The sequence below is a fragment of the Arachis ipaensis genome, chromosome B7 (genome assembly GCF_059453495.1).
Source record: "Arachis ipaensis isolate K30076 ecotype BB chromosome B7, ASM5945349v1, whole genome shotgun sequence".
In the NCBI taxonomy this organism is placed as follows: Eukaryota; Viridiplantae; Streptophyta; class Magnoliopsida; order Fabales; family Fabaceae; genus Arachis; species Arachis ipaensis.
In genome coordinates, this window is record NC_142442.1 from 67,376,577 (window position 1) to 67,397,122 (window position 20,546).

At 35.6% G+C, this 20,546-nt stretch overlaps 1 pseudogene; it reads left to right on the forward strand.

Moving 5' to 3' along the window:
* Positions 1 to 9,538: 9,538 nt before the first annotated feature.
* On the forward strand, positions 9,539 to 10,973 carry LOC107638027 (3-ketoacyl-CoA synthase 4 pseudogene; annotated as a pseudogene).
* Positions 10,974 to 20,546: the final 9,573 nt, after the last annotated feature.

The following is a 20,546-nucleotide window of genomic DNA, read 5'->3' on the forward strand; positions in this document are numbered from 1 at the left end:
TCAGTAGATAGGAGGGCCTAAAGGAATAAAATCCTGGCCTAAGCGGCTAAACCAAGCTGTCCCTAACCATGTGCTTGTGGCGTGAAGGTGTCAAGTGAAAACTTGAGACTGAGCAGTTAAAGTCAAGGTCCAAAGCAAAAAAAAAAAAAAGAATGTGCTTAAGAACCCTGGACACCTCTAATTGGGGACTTTAGCAAAGTTGAGTCACAATCTGAAAAGGTTCACCCAGTTATGTGTCTGTGGCATTTATGTATCCGGTGGTAATACTGGAAAACAAAGTGCTTAGGGCCACGACCAAGACTCATAAAGTTGCTGTGTTCAAGAATCAACATACTAAACTAGGAGAATCAATAACACTATCTGAATTCTGAGTTCCTATAGATGCCAATCATTCTGACTTCAAAGGATAAAGTGAGATGCCAAAACTGTTCAGAAGCAAAAAGCTAATAGCCCGCTCATCTAATTAAGACTGATCTTCGTAGATGTTTTTGGAATTCATTGTGTATTCTCTTCTTTTTATCCTACTTTGTTTTTAGTTGCTTGGAGACAAGCAACAATTTAAGTTTGGTGTTGTGATGAGCGGATAATTTATACGCTTTTTGGCATTATTTTTACATAGTTTTTAGTATGATTTGATTAGTTTTTAGTATATTTTTATTAGTTTTTAAATAAAAATCACATTTCTGGACTTTACTATGATTTTGTGTGTTTTTCTGTGATTTCAGGTATTTTCTGGCTGAAATTGAGGGACCTGAGCAAAAATCTGATTCAGAGGCTGAAAAAGGACTGCAGATGCTGTTGGATTCTGACCTCCCTGCACTCAAAGTGGATTTTCTTGAGCTACAAGAGTCCAAATGGCGCGCTCTCAATTGCGTTGGAAAGTAGACATCCAGGGATTTTGAGCAATATATAATAGTCCATACTTTGCTCGAGGGTAGATGACGTAAACTGGCGTTCAACGCCAGTTCCATATTGCATTCTGGCGTTAAACGCCAGAAACAGGTTACAAGTTGGAGTTAAACGCCAGAAATAGGTTACATAAGGTTAACTCTAGAAACAGCCTAGGCACGTGTAAAGCTCAAGTCTCAGCCCTAGCACACACCAAGTGGGCCCCAGAAGTGGATTTTTGCACTATCTATCTCAGTTTACTCATTTTCTGTAAACCTAGGTTACTAGTTTAGTATTTAAACAATTTTTAGAGATTTATTTTGTATCTCATGAAATTTTTAGATCTGAACTTTGTACTTTTTGACGGCATGAGTCTTTAAACTCCATTGCTGGGGGTGAGGAGCTCTGTTGTGTCTCGATGAATTAATGCAATTATTTCTGTTTTCTATTCAAACACGCTTGTTTCTATCTAAGATGCTCATTCGCACTTCAATATGATGGATGTGATGATCTGTGACACTCATCACCATTCTCAACCTATGATTGTGTGCCTGAAAACCACCTCCGTTCTACCTTCGATTGAATGAGTATCTCTTGGATTCCTTAATCAGAATCTTCGTGGTATAAGCTAGAATCCATTGGCAGCATTCTTGAGAATCCGAAAAGTCTAAACCTTGTCTGTGGTATTCCGAGTAGGATTCAGGGATTGAATGACTGTGACGAGCTTCAAACTCACAAGGGTTGGGCGTAGTGGCAGATGCAAAAGGATCAATGGATCCTATTCCAGCATGAGTGAGAACCGACAGATGATTAGTCATGCGGTGACAGCGCACCTGGACCATTTTCACTGAGAGGACGGATGGTAGCCATTGACAACGGTGATCCACCAACACATAGCTTGCCATAGGAGGAACCTTGCGTGCGTGAAGAAGAAGACAGGGGGAAAGCAGAGATTCAGAAGACAAAGCATCTCCAAAACTCCAACATATTCTCCATTACTGCATAACAAGTATTTAATGCATGCTCTTTTATTTTTCGCAATCCAAACTGATAATTATAATTGATATATCCTGACTAAGAATTACAAGATAACCATAGATTGCTTCAAGCCAACAATCTCCGTGGGATTCGACCCTTACTCACGTAAGGTATTACTTGGACGACCCAGTGCACTTGCTAGTTAGTGGTACGAGTTGTGAAAAGTGTGATTTACAGTTCGTGTACCAAGTGGCCCCCTTGACCTTGTCACCTTGAGACACCTTTGGTAATTGGCGTCCATTTCTTCCTCTTCCCCTTTGATTTCCTCTAGCTCGGCAATGGAAATAAGGATAATGACCTCGAGGAGGTCCTCGATGGCCCCACTGTGGATTGCGCCTATACTGGGCATCTCTGTTTTGAAATTCCTGACAATTTCGAATCCACTGCACACCCAGAGCCAGAGAACAACTCAAAGGCACGACAACATTTCTTTGAGGGCCTCCAGAACTCTGCCCTTCTACTCTTCGAATTGGATGCTTCTGTCGAGCTTACTTCTCTTTATGAGCTAACTCCTTTTTCATTCTGTCCTTCTCAATGATTGTTGCAGCTTCAGCATAAAAAATTGCATTACATCGAGGACATAGAGATACGTCCCGATCCTTCAGTTTTTGTTGCATCAAGAAATCTAGCAATCCATCTCCTACACCAGGGTAGACTGATCGAACATTAGATTCAAAGTCTCCCAAAGTCACATCAAAGTCATACGACAACCCAACCATATTGACGTTGAAATATGGTTCAGCAAAACTGGCTCCACTATCAATGGGATCAGAATCAACCTTCATCTCTTTCTTTGCATCAACGAATTTCAAACGACCCTCCATAATGGCCTCTTGTATCAAATCCCTGGAACAGACACAATTGTAAGTCGAATGGCTAGTTGCTTAATGAAACTTACAGTAAGGTTTTTCTTTTAAATCTTTTACCGAAAGCAAAGTTCTACCTTTAGGTACAATTAATTGTTTATCTTTAAGCAACACATCGAATATTTGATCCGATTTTGAAAGATCAAAACTATATTTCTTTCTACTCTTATGTTTTGAATCACTCGATTTATCACCGCTCGAGATTTTCCTGAGTAAGGAAAAAACATAACGCGGTCCTTTTTTAAGTTTAGCCAAATCGACTTCTGCCTGTAGATTGGATTCTTCACCTGCAGAATCCATTGCTACATAAGATACTTTTTCTTTTTGAGAAAAAGACTTATTTTTCAACTTTCTCTCATCATTCTTATACTTCTCTTTTTCTTTCTTAAGAATTTCAACCTGGTGTACTCTTTCAGCCAACTGCGCCAGATCAGGTATATGAACATTAAGCAACTTCCGACGCATATAAAATTCTAGCCCAAAATTGCTATTTTCACTACTTCACTTTCAGGAAGAGACACATAGCCCCGAATTCTAGCATTTTTGAAACGGATCATGTAATCATCAATAGTTTCACCATCTTCACGTTTCAAAGCCACTAAGTCAGTAACTACTACGTTCAGTTCTCCCCGATAAAATTGGGCATGAAAAGCATTTTCTAACTGTGCCCATGTTGTTATTAAATTTGGTCAAAGATTCAAAAACCAAGTAAATGCATTCTTCGTTAACGAAGAAGGAAAAATTTTCATTTTCAAATTTTGATCATTAGCCAAGTTTCCAATCTTGACCAAATATCGAGCAACATATTTAGTAGTTGATTCCCTAACTTCTCCAGCAAACTTTGTGACTATCTTAGGATTTTTTAATCCTCTTGGCACTTCAGTCATTTGAATAGTAGGAGGGAAGGCTGACACAAAATGGGGTTAATTCATGAATCCTACGTTGAATCCAACCCTATTGAGGATATCTTCCATAATTCTCGTGACCTGATAACGTTCACTGACTTGATTAGCACGTAATCGAGCCAATACATCATCAGCATTTTGGCCACGAGGAATTAACTGAGGATTTCTCCTGCTCCTAAGAGCAACATTTTCATTTTGAAACAAATTTTCAAAACCCTCATAATTTCCTCCTATATTTTGCCTTTCACCTTCATCATAATCGACAATTCGAGCGATTCCTCTACTTGTCTAGCAAGACGATCAAACTTTGTCTCATGATCTGCCATCATAAGATTCAGAATTGTGGTCATTTTTTAGGTCAACAAATTAACCAAATCATGATTACTTTCTTCTATATGTTGTCGAAATACTGCCTCTAAATTAGAAGCATTCAATGTAGAACCTACATTGAAATTTTGAGAATACTCGGGATATTATTGTGGCATTTGAACATTATTTACTCCACCCACACCTCAAAAATCGAATCGGAGGGGCAAAGCCACTTATTGGTGGCGTATAACCTAGAGGAAGGCCATAAGGAGGCCAACCAGCAGTTACTTGGGGCTATTTGGTATTGGATTACCACGTGGGCGAGTATTATGCCCATTATTTCCTGCCTAGACACTGGTAACCACCACACTTTCACTTACTACCACACCTTCCGAACGTGAAGTAACGTTTGAAGTCTATTCAACTACTTATGTACTATCATTTATGGACGAACCACCATTAGCATTCGAAACCTCATCCGCCATGTGTATAATCCTTCCACTTCTTAATCGCATACACTATGATCACATAAAATCATTTGACACACTTAATTTTAAAATTGTTCCACCGAGGTGTGCCAATTTATTTTGTCGATTTTTAGCAAATCGAGAGTTGTTCGATATCTATTATCTAGGAGCGAAACCTACTCTTCTTTTGTAAATTTTCATGCCAAAGATAATATCAATAGAAAATTTAAGATAAAAAGAAGAAAAAGATATAAAGGAAACTTAATAAGATGAAAGGAAAAGAGAAACTGAAGATAAAAGGTAAATGCATAAAAGAGAACTAGAAAGGAAAAGTACAATAAAAAGGAGAAACTGAAAGAAAAGGTGGAAGGAATATTTGGTTTTTGTCTGTGAATCCGTTTGCATCTGGGTAGCATTAGGATGTTTAGAGTACTTGTCAAATAATTCCAACCTTTCATTCTAATAGAGAATTCTAATAATTAAGAAAATTACAATAGAACCTAATAGATGTTATTTTATTCTAATAACTAAATATAACTGTAGATACTTCTGATCAGTTGTAACTTCTGCATGAGTACGAGAGTATGCAGGTTATAATTTCGGAGTACATAAGTTGTAACTTGTGAGATATGTAACTGGCACTTTTTTTTTTAACATATTATTCAACAAGTCTTCATGATTTCTTTGACCATTACATGTTGAATTCCAGCCAAGTTGCTCCTCATTAGTGCATGGCCAATTTTATATACATATCGAAGAAAATATTTATTTTCAATATAACAAATGCCCTTAAGTATTTATTTTTCGACTAAAAGGAAGAAAATATAAATACTTAATAATATTCAATATTTTCAACGATCTCATCTTCAACAATTTCTTTCTTTTTCTTTTTTTCTTCTTTTATTTTTTTTAATTTGTCTAACTGGTTCAGGAAGTGATACAAATAAAAAAGATCTTGACTAACTAATTCCTCTCGAATAGAAAACTTAAAACCATGTGCCACCAAATTTATAAATTCGTTTTCAGGTAAAGAAATGAGACACTTATTTCTCATTTGTTTGAATCGAATTATGTAATCGTTACTAGACTCATTTTGAGATCGTTTGACTTGACACAAATCACACATACTAATTTTCATTTCTCTTCTAAAAAATTATTCATGAAATTTTGTTTCTAATTCGACCTAAGAACGAATCGAATTTGGTGGGAGAGTAGGAAATCATGTAAATACATGTTTGGCCAATGAAAAAGGAAAAAATTTCAATTTAAGATATTCATTAGTAAAAATTTGACCAATTTCAAAAGTATACCTTGCTACGTATTCCACTATAGATTCATCGTCTTCTCTAGAAAATATAGAAAGTGCCTTAGGAGCTTTCCATGCTTGAGGCAATTGTGCTTCTGGAACAAAATTAGGAAATGATGAAACAAAAGGAAATTGTTTGGTAGATTCAACATGAAAACCACTCCTCTTCAATATTTGAATATCAACTTCTTCCACATTGTGTTGCCTCCATGCACTATTTTCAAGATCTTGAGGCAAAGTGGCTGTTTGTCTCGATATTTTATTGAATATTTTTAGCCATGTTTATTTTCACCACCTCATTCAACTTTTGTAACAACATATTCTTCAAATCATGGTAATTCTTTCTTATTTCTTCTCATATCATTGTGGTAAGAGAGTTAGTCATATTTGATGATTCGAAAATATCATGATTTGTCGAACTATTAGATTCTCGACATTTGTTGAATATTTTTAGCCAAGCTTATTTTCACCACCTCATCCAATTTTTGTAATAACATATTTTCCAAATCATGGTAACTCTTTCTTATTTCTTCTCGGATCATTGTGGTAAGAGAGTTAGCCATATTTTTTTAGTAAAGTATTGTTTTTGTCCCCAACGTTTGGGGTAAGTCTTAAAGTTGTCCCTAACGTTTCAATCGTCCTATTTAAGCCCGAAACTTTTCAAAATTGACTCAATGTTGTCATGTCGTTAGGGATCCATTAACAGAATTGACGGTGGGACAAAATCGAGACGATTTTGAAACGTTTGAGACTTAAATAGGACGGAAACGATAGGGACAAAACCGATACATAAAAATAAATTTTAATTTAATTTTATCTTTCAATAATATTAATCTTTTACTGTACATAGTATTCAATTATTTTTTAATTACATCTAAATAAATTACACTTAATCACATTACTTTTATTTTAAATAAATTTATTTTTTTATAATTTTAAAGAATTTTGATACATTAGAGACAAAAGGTATAATTTATATTTTATTATATATATATATATATATATATATATATATATATATTATTTTTTCTTTTCTACAAGTTTATATACTAGTCATTCTACAAATATTTCATGATAACTAAAAATCTTTAAGAGTAAAATTATAAAAAAAATTAATTTTTTTGAAATGAAAGTAATATGATTAAGTGTAATTTACTTAGATGTGATTAAAAAATAATTGAATACTATGTATAGTAAAAAATTGATATTATTGAAGAATAAAATTAAAATTTATTTCTATGTATCATTTTTGTCCCTAGCGTTTTCGTCCTATTTAAATCCCTAACATTTCAAAATCGTTTCAATTTTGTCCCGCCGTCAATTCTGTTAACGGATCCCTAACGGCAGGACAACATTGAGTCACTTTTGAAACGTTAGGGACTTAAATAGGACGATTGAAACGTTAGGACAACTTTGAGACTTACCCCAAACGTTGGGGACAAAAATTGATACTTTACTCTTTTTTTAAAGTTGAATAGAGAAAATTTTTCTTTTCTAAAATTTGATCAACTTTACAGAGTTTTAAAGTTAATTTTTTTCTCTATTAATACTTTTCTATACGATTTGTCTCATTGGACGTGCCATTTTGTTTTGTCGATTTTTAGCAAATCAAGAGTGGTTCGATATCTAATGGTCTGGGAGCGAGACCTACTCTTCTTTGCGAGTACCAATTTTTTCCAAGTGCATCAAAAACCTTTCGAACAAACAAAAACTTAAGAAAATCTGAAAACATAAATAAAAGATTTTTAAAATAAATTGACCGAATTTGAAATGAATTGCATTAAATTTAAATAAAACAGTAAAATGGTTTCGATTAGATTAAAGGACTTTTGAAATCGGAAATAAAATACTGAAATGTAAAATTAAACAAAAAAATTAAATGTTGCTTGAAAGATAAATTTGCAAGAAAAGTAAAGTTTGCATAAAATGTAAATAAAAAGTAAAAATAAGTTGAAGAAACCCTACATAAAATTGACTCATAGCAGACTCAGTAAGTCATTGGAACGTGAGTGTGCGTGAGTAATTTCTAAAACGAAATTTCAACTCTTCTACCATCGAGCATTCTCCTATTTATAAAAATCTTTAACCAATCAGATTGAAGTGTAACTCTCACGTTTACTAATTTATAAGTAACCGTTCCCGCTTCTTTTGCTAGACAGAGGTAACGTTAAAAAACAATCATCAAAATCTTGAAACCTTCGATTCTCTTGTTAACTGATCATGACCGACTTTTGCTCAATATTTTTTGCCAAAAGACTCTTGTTCGATGTTGGCTTTTTTTTGAAGATACACGCCTATTAACTCTCGAATACTCCTTCTTTTAAAATAAATTATTTTCGACTAACGATGTTTAGTCAATCTCCTCTAATAAAATCTAATTAATAAAAGAAATCATAAGGAATATCCGAATAACATTAAAAAAATTAATAGGAAGACCAACGCATTTATTATCCAGTGAATTTTTTTCAATGAAAAAAAAATTAAATAATATCAATTATGATCTCTCACCCTTTATTGCTCTCTTTTATATTTATTATTGGTCCATTTTCTGAAATTGTAGGAAAAGCAAGAAGACACGTTAACGGAGCAGAACCAGATTTCAAAAGGATGCGATAGATAAATAGATCACTAGTTAGATACTATAAATATATCTTCTCCAAACTCCAAAGTGTAACCCATGTTATCTGTCCACTACAATAATAAATCCAAGAACCTGGCTGCAATAATTATTATGGATTTGTTGGGGGAATGTCATAGACTCGTTGCCGCGTTTGGTTTTAAGGATATGATACCAAAAATACAGAATAAATATATAAAAATGAGTATTTTATATTTTATAATTAAATATAATATAAAATAAATTATAAAAATGTAAATTATTTATTTTTTTTATTCATATAAAATTTAGAAAAATATAATAATAAAAAATAATATTATAAAAATTAATAAAAAAAACTAAGTTATATTTTTATTAAAATTTTTGTGTTTTTTATAATAAAATATAAAATATATTAATTTAATATTTTAAAATTTAATGTCTACGTCTATATTTTATATATTAAATATAATTTCACATCTTAATATTTTAACTCAGTGTCCTATATATACTAATAAACAAATTAAATTATAGATTTCTTAAAATATAATATAATAATAAGAAAAAGAGTTTAAGGAATATGTCTTTTAAAGATATATGATAAAGTTATTATTAATAATTTTTTTAAAGAAATTATTTTGATAAATATAAAATAAATATGAATTTTATATGTATTTTATTAATAATTTAATTATATATTTTTATTAAGACACATGTTAATCAAAATTATCTTTCTAATGAAGGTATCATTTTCCTCGTTGAGAACGAAATTAAATAATAATAATAATAATAATAATAATAATAATAATAATAATAATAATAATAATAATAATAATTGTGGACTAACAATAAAGCATCTGAAAATAGTTACTTAACTAATTGTTATATCGATCTAACTTCTAAGCATTAAATATTACTGATTATACTAAATGTGACGCCGTGGCAGCCTCCGCTTGATTTGCATTGCTGCCTCAACCTCCCTTCCTACTTCTCTCTGGCCAATTGGCCATATGGGATATATATACATGTACCGTCCCAAATTATATATATTGGGTAGTTGTTGCAGTTGCAGCCACCCAACCACTTTTAACTTCCTTGCATCTTAGCTCCCATATATATATATACTATTGTCTTCCACCATTAGTATTCCATCTTTATATTAACTTAATTGATTGCATCATGATGAGTGACGACGCAGATTTCACGATCTCCCTCCTCCACCACCACAATCTCATCATCGTCCTCGCCGTCCTCATCATCGGCGCCACTCTCTACATCATCACCCGCCCCAGGTCCATCTACCTCCTCGATTCGTCCTGCTTCGGCCCACCGGACTACCTCCGCGTCGACTACAACCGCTTCATGGAACATTCCAGACTCACGGGGGAATTTGACGACTGTGCGCTTGAATTCCAGCGCAAAATCTTGCAGCGCTCTGGTCTTGGTGAAGAAACCTACTTCCCCGAAGCTATGCATGCCATCCCTCCAAACCCCTCCATGGCCGCCGCAAGACAAGAAGCCCAACAGGTCATGTTTGGCGCGCTCGACAATCTCTTTGCCAACACCGGCATCAAGCCGAAACAAATTGGAATCCTCATCGTGAATTGCAGCTTGTTCAACCCTACACCTTCTCTTTCCGCCATGATCGTCAACAAGTACAAGCTCAGGGAGAACACAAGGACCTACAATATTTCCGGGATGGGTTGCAGTGCAGGAGTGATAGCCATCGATATCGCCAAAGACTTGCTTCAAGTTCATAGAAACACCTACGCCGTGGTGGTGAGCACAGAGAACATCACGCAGAATTGGTACTTGGGGAACAAGAAATCAATGCTCATCCCTAATTGCTTGTTCCGGATGGGCGCTTCTGCGGTGCTTCTCTCCAACAAAAGCTCCGATAGGCGGCGTTCAAAGTACAAGCTTCTTCATGTAGTGAGAACGCACAAAGGTTCAGATGACAAGGCCTACAAATGCGTGTTTCAGGAAGAGGACGATGAAGGCAAAACAGGGGTTACGCTTTCCAAAGATCTGATGACCATTGCTGGTGAGGCTCTCAAGACTAACATAACCACGCTGGGTCCATTGGTGCTTCCCATAAGTGAGCAGCTTCTGTTCTTCGTTACGCTGGTTGCAAAGAAGATGTTGAATACGAAGGTGAAGCCTTACATCCCGGATTTCAAGCTGGCTTTCAGCCATTTCTGTATCCATGCGGGGGGGAGGGCGGTGATCGACGAGCTGGAGAAGAATCTGCAGCTGAGGGCAGAGCACGTGGAAGCTTCTAGAATGACGCTGCATAGGTTCGGGAACACGTCATCGAGTTCGATATGGTACGAGTTGGCGTACACGGAGGCGAAGGGGAGAGTGAGGAAGGGACACAGAGTGTGGCAGATAGCTTTCGGGAGTGGGTTCAAGTGTAACAGTGCTGTTTGGGTTGCTCTGAAAAATGTTAAGCCTTCTCCCAAGAATCCATGGGAAGATTGCATTCATAGCTACCCTGTTCAGCTTCTCACTTAATTATATTTCTTCCTTTTCTTTCTACTTTCTTCTTGTATGTATCAGTTAATTAGAACCACCTCTCTTTACTAATTAAACTATTGGGTCAGCAATATAACGTATGCTTCATCCTTGTAAATTAATAGTTTGCTTCATATATATTAATGTCATGTGATGTACGTGACGATATCTCGCTATAATTCCTGTGCGTAACAATGGTAGGAGGGAGCTACTCAAATGAGATCCTAAAAATATCTTTTTATGAAGATATTTTGTATAAAAATGTAATTTATTTATTTTATTATATTTTAAATAAAAATAATATTTTTATAATATTTTAAAATTTAATTCTATAATTTATTATCCAAAAATTAAAAAAAAAATTTACATGAAAATAATTATAAAATTTTTATTAGAATATCACCATGATAATATCCTATTATTGGTCGTACGTATAAATGTTTCAATTCGGTATTATGTATGTGCATGCAGAAAAATGAAAAGCAGCCACTACCAAAAAAAAATTATTCATTTAATAACACTTTTTTTTAAGTTATATTTAAAAGGTAAGCTACACCTTTTTTTATTTTGTTTTTTTATAATAAAATAGAAAACACAGTTATGACATTACTTAAAAAATATTTTTTAAAATTTTTAAAAATATCACTTATAAAACGTAATTTTATTTTAATATTAATGAATACACTTTTTTCATAAAAGACAACACTTTTTAAGAGTAATCTAATATTTATATTTTGATTGTGCTTTACAAATGTCTTCTAATATCAAATGCGCCCAAACTTGGTAAAAAAATTTTCACGTTCACGCGAATACTCATACCCGCACGCCTTCTCTTTTATTGTACGGTTTTCTTTTGTATTCATGCATCATCACTCACCATCGTCACCTTCGTCTCACTTTATATCCTCTCTTTCTATTCCGAAATAGTACCATAGACTTCTTATTCTCCAGCACTGTCGGGAGCATCGCACAACACAGCATGCACCCCTCCATTTGAGTTGTCATCTTCTCAATTAGCGTCATTGTTGTCTTCTCAGTTAGTGTCACCATCGTCTTTTCACTTTCCAGCCACCACTACAAGAAAATCAGGATTTTTCTACGTTTTTAAAGCATGGCGAAAAGCTGAAAAAAGCACAATGATAGCTTTTCGCCACGCTTTTTGAGCTACTGACACGCTTTTAAAAGGGTCACATCTGCTAAGGTGTCGGTTGCTCTATCGTCACGCTTTTTTTGTCGTCACGTTTTTATCTATTACCACGCTTTTAAACGTGGCCATATGTGTAACTCTATAGCCACGCTTTTAAAACGTGCCAATTGCCGAAGATACGACTACACTTTTAAAGCGTGGCAATAGCCGAAGATACGGCTACCCTTTTAAAGCTTGGCAATAACCGAAGATACGACTACGCTTTTAAAGCGTGGCTATATTTTTTTTAAATTTAAAAAAAATAGCAGAAGATACGGCTACACTTTTAAAGCGTAACTATTTCATTTTTAAATTAAAAAAAATAACCAAAGATACCGCTACGTTTTAAAAGCGTGGTTATATCGTTTTTAAATTAAAAAAAATATCCTGGTATATCCTTATCAAATTAAGTTATACATATTCCTGTAAACAAAGTTTATACACGTGCTTCCTTCTTATTAAGTACCAACTCCAATTAACTTAAGCTGTCAAAAAATTACATTAAGATCACATCATTCCATGCAAATTGCAAAACAAAGAACTAGAATATAAATCATTAATGCGTGCTTGCCCATCCATTCCATAATCATAGTCAAGCGGCTATATCCACATACATGAACCTGTCAAGTAAAGAAATAAGAGAGATTACCTTCTTATGCTTTTTCATGGAAACCGAATCATTGAATCTAAATCTAAAACAAAGGGAACATAAATCACATCCAAAATATGAAAAACTTGAAATAATTACTAATGCATTAGTTTCCTAATTGAAACAGTTCCAGCTGGATAGCATCTACAACAGAAAAATACAAGGAAACAAATAAAACACCATTACTAGTAAAAAGCTAAAAATTCATGAATGCAAGAAACAGAAGCATATTCAAATAGTGAATAGAGTGTGAATAGGGTGTGAAAAATACAGTGATCTTTCACAGTGTTTGGCTGGTAACAAGCTCCATGATGAATCCATATTTGACGATAAACTTTGGATTGAATTGAGTGGATTTCATCATACAAACTCACATTTATTCATTTAAATAGTATGCTTTTGTGTTTTCTCTCTAAATTATGTCCAATTGTAAAAACATGCTATTTTGTGCTTATTTTAATCAATTTTATTCCACTTTCATTCCATTCGATGCCTTGATGGTTTTGATGAGTGATTTCAGGTGTAATAGGTTAGAATGACTTGATAAGAGTGGTAATTCTTGGGTAGTTAATTGACTCTTATTTTTATTGACGCTAACTTTTTACTAAGAAATTAGTAAGTTAGCTAGGACTTATGGATTAAGGTCAATTATGCTTGCTTGACTTACTCCTCGATGCTAGGGGTTGACGAAGCGAGATTGACTCATCATAGTTGCCATAGTTGTGGTTATAACGATGATAGGATTCCTTAATTCTCATTCCCAAGTCAAGGCTCTTTTATGCATTTATAGCATTTTCACTAGTTTTGACCTTATTTCCCTTTTAATTGCATTAATTCCCTTTTTGATCATTTGTTAGTTCTTTTAATCTTTCGTTTCTATACTTCAAAAACCCCATTTTTCCTCACAACCAAGAGTGTGACATCTTAATCGCATTGTCCTAGGGAGACGACCCGAGGTTTAATTACTCTCGGTTATTTTTATTTGAAATTAAACTTTGATGGTGGGAGTTGGTTGCCGGTTTGGTCTATACTTGCAACAGAAGTTATTTTAAGTTGAACAAAAATCCAAACTGGTGCAATTCTCAATGCATCAAGTTTTTAGCGCTGTTGCTGGGGAAGTACAATGTCATGTTTTTGGTTGTTGTGAAATGTTAATTTTATAAATAGCTTTCTTTTTGGTTATTTGGTTGCTTTTGTTAATATTTAGGTTCTTATTTTTCTTGTTTATTGATGTCTTTTGCTTTTATTTTCCACTTTCTCTATGAGCTATCACCCTTGTTGCTTGGAGTTTGGTTGTGATTATATTGTAGGGTATAATGACTTCAACTTGGGATTGCATTATGGAGTGGGAGAATCAATTGAGGGAGGAACCGTATGTGTATGAGCAACACTCATGGCAACCACCTCCCCCATGTTACAATGAGCCAAACCCTCCCCAATGTGCATACCAAACCCAAAGGTATGAACAGTACCCCCCACACAACCCTCAACCACTAAACCTTCAAGCACCATACCATCCACCTCCATGGAATCAAAATATTTATATACCTTGCCACCAACCATATGAACCATCACCTCCTTACACAACACCTCAATACACTGACCCACATAACACCCCTTCCAACTATAAAACCTTTCTCCCAACCATTGAACCTTCTTTTTCACCTAAATGTGAAGTTCTCCAACCTTTGCCCCAAGAACAACAAGACTTTCAAGCATTCTTCCAAGAGCAAGAAGGGTTTCGAAAGAAGCAAAGGGAATTTATGGCTACTATAGCCGAAGCGGTGAACCGCTTAGCCTTACTATGCTCAAGCAATCAAAACATTCCCCTCGAAGAATGTGGAGGATCAACTTAAGAGTGTAGTGAAGAGGAGAACTTGGAATCCCAAATGGAAGAAGGGGAGCTAAGGTTTGAACAGCAACAAGATGAGGAGGAAGGTGAGATGAGTGCACCGGAAGAGGTAAAGGGAGAATTGTGGGAGATTGACCAAGATGTGGATTCCATCATTGATGATTTTTTGTCCACATTGGTCAATCCTCTCAATAATCTTGATGAACTTTCCCCGAATGGATATGGAGAGGAGGTTGATGTGGATTTCACACAACCTCCAAAATATGACTTAAGTGATGGGGTAGAGTGGGAAGAGGTTGGTGAGGAAGGAGTTGACAACCAAGAAGTGGAGTCTACAAGAGAAATTCCATTCCAAGGGCAATTTGAGTGGGTAACAAGATCCCCAATGAACTTCATAGGCCCACATCACTTTGCCATCTTGGAAACGGATTAACAACTTAAGATCTTTCTTGGAGTGTTCAGCAATGAAGACATCGGTGTTGGTTGCCAAAGGAATTGAAGGTATAAGTGGTGCAAGGTTCAACTAGAAGGATTCCAAGATTTATTTGGGTGCTTTAAGGGTGATTTGGGAGGTTATTCATCCGAGTGCAAGAGCAAAGATCAACAAGGGGATGAGCGGGAAACTAAAGTGTGGAATCCTGGCATACAATTCTACAACCAACTATCTTGGGTCCTGATTGCTTGCTTAAGGTTGCTTGAGAGCTCGATGTACTTCGTTTGGGATCCCGGAAGATTTTGGAAGAGCAAGCATGGTTGGCAACTCAAGGATAAATGGAGGCACAAACCTCCTTGATGTGAGCTTCAACCAAAAGTCCAACTTAAGGACTTTAAACTAAAGTTTTAGGTGGGAGACACCCCACCCTAGTAATATCCCGATGGTCTTGATAAAGCACGCTCCACTCCCGTCCATCCTCTTTTAGAGGCTTCCACCACTTGGCAAGGTTCTTCAAGCTCTACCTCTTGCCAAGCTTCCTCAAGTTCACATTCTTCTTCACCAATTTCTTCAAGCTCTTCCCCATCACTCAAGTCATAAATAGGAGATTTAGTGAAATCTACCTCATCATTGATGGGCGCTCATGGACTATGTTGGTAAAGATTTTCTCAATAAAGTCACGTTGCAAGTATAGCTCTACCAACAACAAGCCTCGAGGATCAAATTTAGAGAGGGATTTGGTTGTCACAAGTTCAACCCCAATAGAAATAACCGAAGTATTCAAACCTCGGGTCGTCTCACAAGGAATGGGCAAACATGTGCTTCAATATTGGTTAGAATTCCGGGGTTGCAAGTCATGAGCAAGAAAATAAAATGGGAATCTTAACAAGCAAGCAATCTTAAAATGCAAGAAATTAATTCAGATAGTTAAGCAAGACATGAGCAATTCCAAACTAACAAAGTAACATCCAATATGATTCTATTCTAAACTAAACAAGTAACTATAACTAAATCAAGTAATTAAGAATTTGGGTTTTCAAATAGGAATGATAAAAGTAACTCTTGGCTAGGCATGGAAATTGGGGTCACCATCCTTGTCTAATAACCATATATTGACAATTATGAGGAACCAAACTCATTAAGTCTACTTCTATACTTGAAGTACGTCAAACGGTTTGGTCAACATCAACCCATAAGTTCTAACCTCACTACTAATTGACTTAATAGAAGGTTAGCGTCAATGGTTATCAAATTGACCACTAAGGGCTCCCAAATTATCAAATCCATTAGACCCAATGACTCAAGTTTATCCAATTCCCTTAGCCTAGGCCAAGAGTGAAAAGAACTACTCCATAATCAAGGTAAACAATTCATCAAACACTTGGTAAGCATTAATAAAAGACATGTTCAAATTGCAATTAAATTGAAATTAACAAGTATCCACTAACAATTATCAACATACAATCATCCAAACAACACAATTAATCATAGAAATCAACAATGTAACATCAACAAAGCAAGATTCACAACATTCATGAAATGGGTATAAGATGACAATTGATAAGAATTCATGAAACTAACACAAGATCTAATCAAAATTATACTAAGGAATTCAAATTAAACTATCAAAACTAGTAATTAACAAGATCCAATTTAGAATTCAACAAGGGAAGATCAAATTAAAACTAGATCTTGAGAGGAACAAGGGTTTCTCTCTCTAGAAGAACAAAGAACCCCAAAAAACTAGTTAAAATTGTGTTAGTGTAAAATGAATGATCCCCCCTTTTCCCCTAGCATCCTTGGATCTTTTCCATGCAGAAACAGCTTGAATTTGGGTCTGATGAGCCTCAGAAATTGCCAGGCACAATTTCATTTAATGAGGTCACGTGCAGCTTCCCGCGCATGCGCGCCATACGTGCGTGCATGCCGATTGCCTTTGTGATCCACGCGTGCGCGCCAAGTGCGCATGCGTGTTGATAGGAATCCTCTGATCCGCGCGGATGTGTTCATCCTTGCGTGCCACTTCCAACCGTCCTCATCCACGTGTGCACGTGGAGTGTGCTTGCGCGCCAATGCTGATTTTTCCAAAAATTCAAATCTTCATGTTCCTCCCTTTTGTGCATGCTTTCTTCCTCTCTTCTAGGCCATTCCTACCCTATAATTTTTTAAATCACTCAACAAATACATCACGACATCGAATGGCAATAGAAAAGGAATAAAATATGGCAATTGAAAGGCAAAATAAGCATGTTTTTCATCATGGAGCAATATTAGGAAGTGAACACAAAACCATGCATTTCTTGTGAATAAGTGTGAGAAATATTGACAAAACCCCCAAATTCTACACAATATAAACCACAAAATTGGGGTTTATCAATCATCAATTCCTAGTCCAATGGAGAAGGATTCATCAAACTCAAAAGGATCATATGTTGATGCAGAATCATCATAGATAGGGGGACTTGATGCTTGCCCAACTTCTTCCAAACCTTCTTCTTGGTAGCTTTCTTCCAATTCCATCTCATCATCATTGCTCATCAAGTGTATGGAAGGTTGTGCATATTCTTTTATGACCTCAATTTCTTGTCCAATGGGAGAGGATTCAATTGTACAAAATAATTCATCAATGATTGAATCCATCTCTTGATCAACCTCTTCAAAGTTTTCTATCATGATATGCCTTGGAGGTTGTATACCCTCCTCAACATCAATATCAAGCTTCTTGGAAGAAGGCTCTTCAACTTGAGATTCTTCCTTGCACTCAACATCTCCTAAATCTTCAAGCGTTACTTCCTCTTATACAATAATCTCTACCTTCTCCTCTTGTTGCACTTCTTACTTCACCTCCTCTTCTTCAAATTGAATTTCCAAAATCTCCTTCTCATTGCGCTCCTTAACTAATCCTCCACATTCAATAATAGGGGTGTCTTGGATGTTTGAGCATAATGATACCATGTGGTTCATCACTTCAGTCAAGCGAGCCGCGACTTCCCTTAGCATCTTTTGCTCTTCTTCTTGCTTTAGACACCTAGCTAGAAGTTCTTGTTGTTCTTGCCATAGGGGTTGGAGAGATTGGTCCGATGAAGGTGGTGGTGGAAGAGAGGGTTCATCATTTGAGGGAAAGGCATTGTAGTTGGAAGGTGGTTCATATTGGTGAAAGTCTTGAGGTGGTGTATAAGGAAATTGTGGTTCTTAGGAGTATTGGTGTTGGAATGGTGGTGGCTCTAGGTATGGTTCATATGGTGGTTGGTATGGTGGATATGGGTTAGGGTCATGTAGGGGTGAATGGTGGTATAAGACTTGTGAGTAAGGTTGTTGGGGACTATGTTGAGGGAAAGGATCATATGCATGTGGTGATTGTGGTTGACAATCAAAATGAGGGTCATCACATACATTAGATTGGTATGCATCAAGAGTTGGATTGTACCCATAAGAAACCGGAGGAGGTTGTTGCCAAAAAAGTTGTCCATAAGCTTGGGGCTCCTCCCACCTTTGATCTCCAAATTGTTGATGCAAATCCTCATTAAAGCTTCCATTTCCTACAATATAGTTTGAACTACACTCATAGCCAAAGTGATGAGATTCATGATGACAAGAGAAAACAAAAACAAAAACTAACAAGAAACAAAGAAAGCAAAGTCCTACAACTAGAAACAACTAACAAAGAAGCAAAAGACAAACATATTCACATATATACAATAGCCAATATTATAACACCATTGCAATTCCCTGGCAACGGCGCGAAAAATTTGATAGAGAGAATTATGTCGGTTAGGAATTTCACACAAAATAATTCCGATGATAGTATAGTTCCAAACCAACGAATAGTTCTCACATCAAATTTTAATAGTTTTAGTTGTCACAAGTACAAACCCCAATAAAAATTAACCGAAGTATTTAAACCTCGGGTCGCCTCAAAAGAAATTGCAATGAAGTGAATGATTATCGGCTATGAAGAAACAAGGGGGGTTGATTGATAAAAGGAGCAAGGAAATAAATGGCAAGTGAATAAAGCAAGCAACTAAAGAAAGCAATTAATAAAGAGAGACATTCATGGCAAGGATTGAGAATATAGACTTTCTATCCTAGTCATTAATCATAAAAATAATTATCAAGAGCTAATCCTATTTTGTCTTCTCCAACATCGGGAGAAAGTCAAATAGGACTAGTTACTCTCAATTCAAAAGTCCTAATCAACTTACTAATTGAATTAGCAAGAGATTAGAGTCAATGGAAACAATATTAACTAATCGCTCTAGATCACCAACATAAGTTGGGTAATCATGACTCAAGATCACCTAATTTCTCTTTCCAAGCCAAGAATGCTCAAAAACTCTACTCTAACATCCCACCAAGCATTTTGTCAAACACTTGGAAGGCATAAAAAGAAAGCACAATAAATTGCAAGGAAAGATAAATTCTACCACTACCAATTGCGAGAAATTAACTATAACTACTCAAATCAACAATGAAAGAACATCAAACATCAAATTGTATTAAAGGGAAATTCAAATCCAACAAAGAGTTCATAAACATAAAAGAGGCATGAAAAGGGAAATGAACAATACAAACTAAGAGAATTAAGATGTAGGAACAAGAAATTATAAGAAAAACTAAAGGAAAATAAGAATTGAACCCTAGATCTAAGATGCAAAGTACCCTAAGAACCCTAATTCTAGAGAGAAGAGGGAGCTTCTCTCTCTAGAAACTAACCTACATGATGCTATCCTACAACTAAGTGCACCCCTTTGCTCAATCTTCAATTCTGCATGAAATACCCTCAGAAATCTCCCCCAGCGTTTTCACTTTAATGAGGTCACGTGATCAGCGTCACGCGTGCGTGTGGGTTACGCGTGCGCATCGCTGGCCAAAATCCCTTCTCACGTGTTCGTGTGGGTGACGCATGCGCGTGGCTTGCAAATCTCCAACTCACGCGTACGCGTGGATGACGTGTGCGCATGGCTCTCAATTCTCCAAATGCTCATTTCTTCATGAATTCTCCATTTTGCATGCTTTTCTCTTCACTTCTTCCATTCAATACTTGCCTTATGAATCTAAAATCACTCAACAAACATATCAAGACATCGAATGGAATTAAAGTGAATTAAATTTAGCTATTTTAAGGCCCAAAAAGCATGTTTTTACACTTAAGCACAAATTAAGGGAGAATTACAAAACCATACTCTTTCATTGAATAAATGTGAGAAAAGGTAATAAAATCCTCTAAATTAAGCACAAGATAAACCACAAAATTGGGGTTTATCATGTATGCACTCCAAATCCTTGTTTTTCCATGAATTCTCCACTTTACATGCTTTTCTCTTCACTTCTTCCATCGAATACTTGCCTTATGAACCTGAAATCACTCAACAAACACATAAAGGCATCGAATGGAATCAAAGGTGAATTAAAATTACCAATTTAAGGGCCTAAAAAGCATGTTTTCACACTTAAGAACAAATTTAGGGAGAATTAAAAAACCATGCTATTTCATTTAATAAATGTGAGAAAAGTTGATAAAATCCCCTAAATTATGT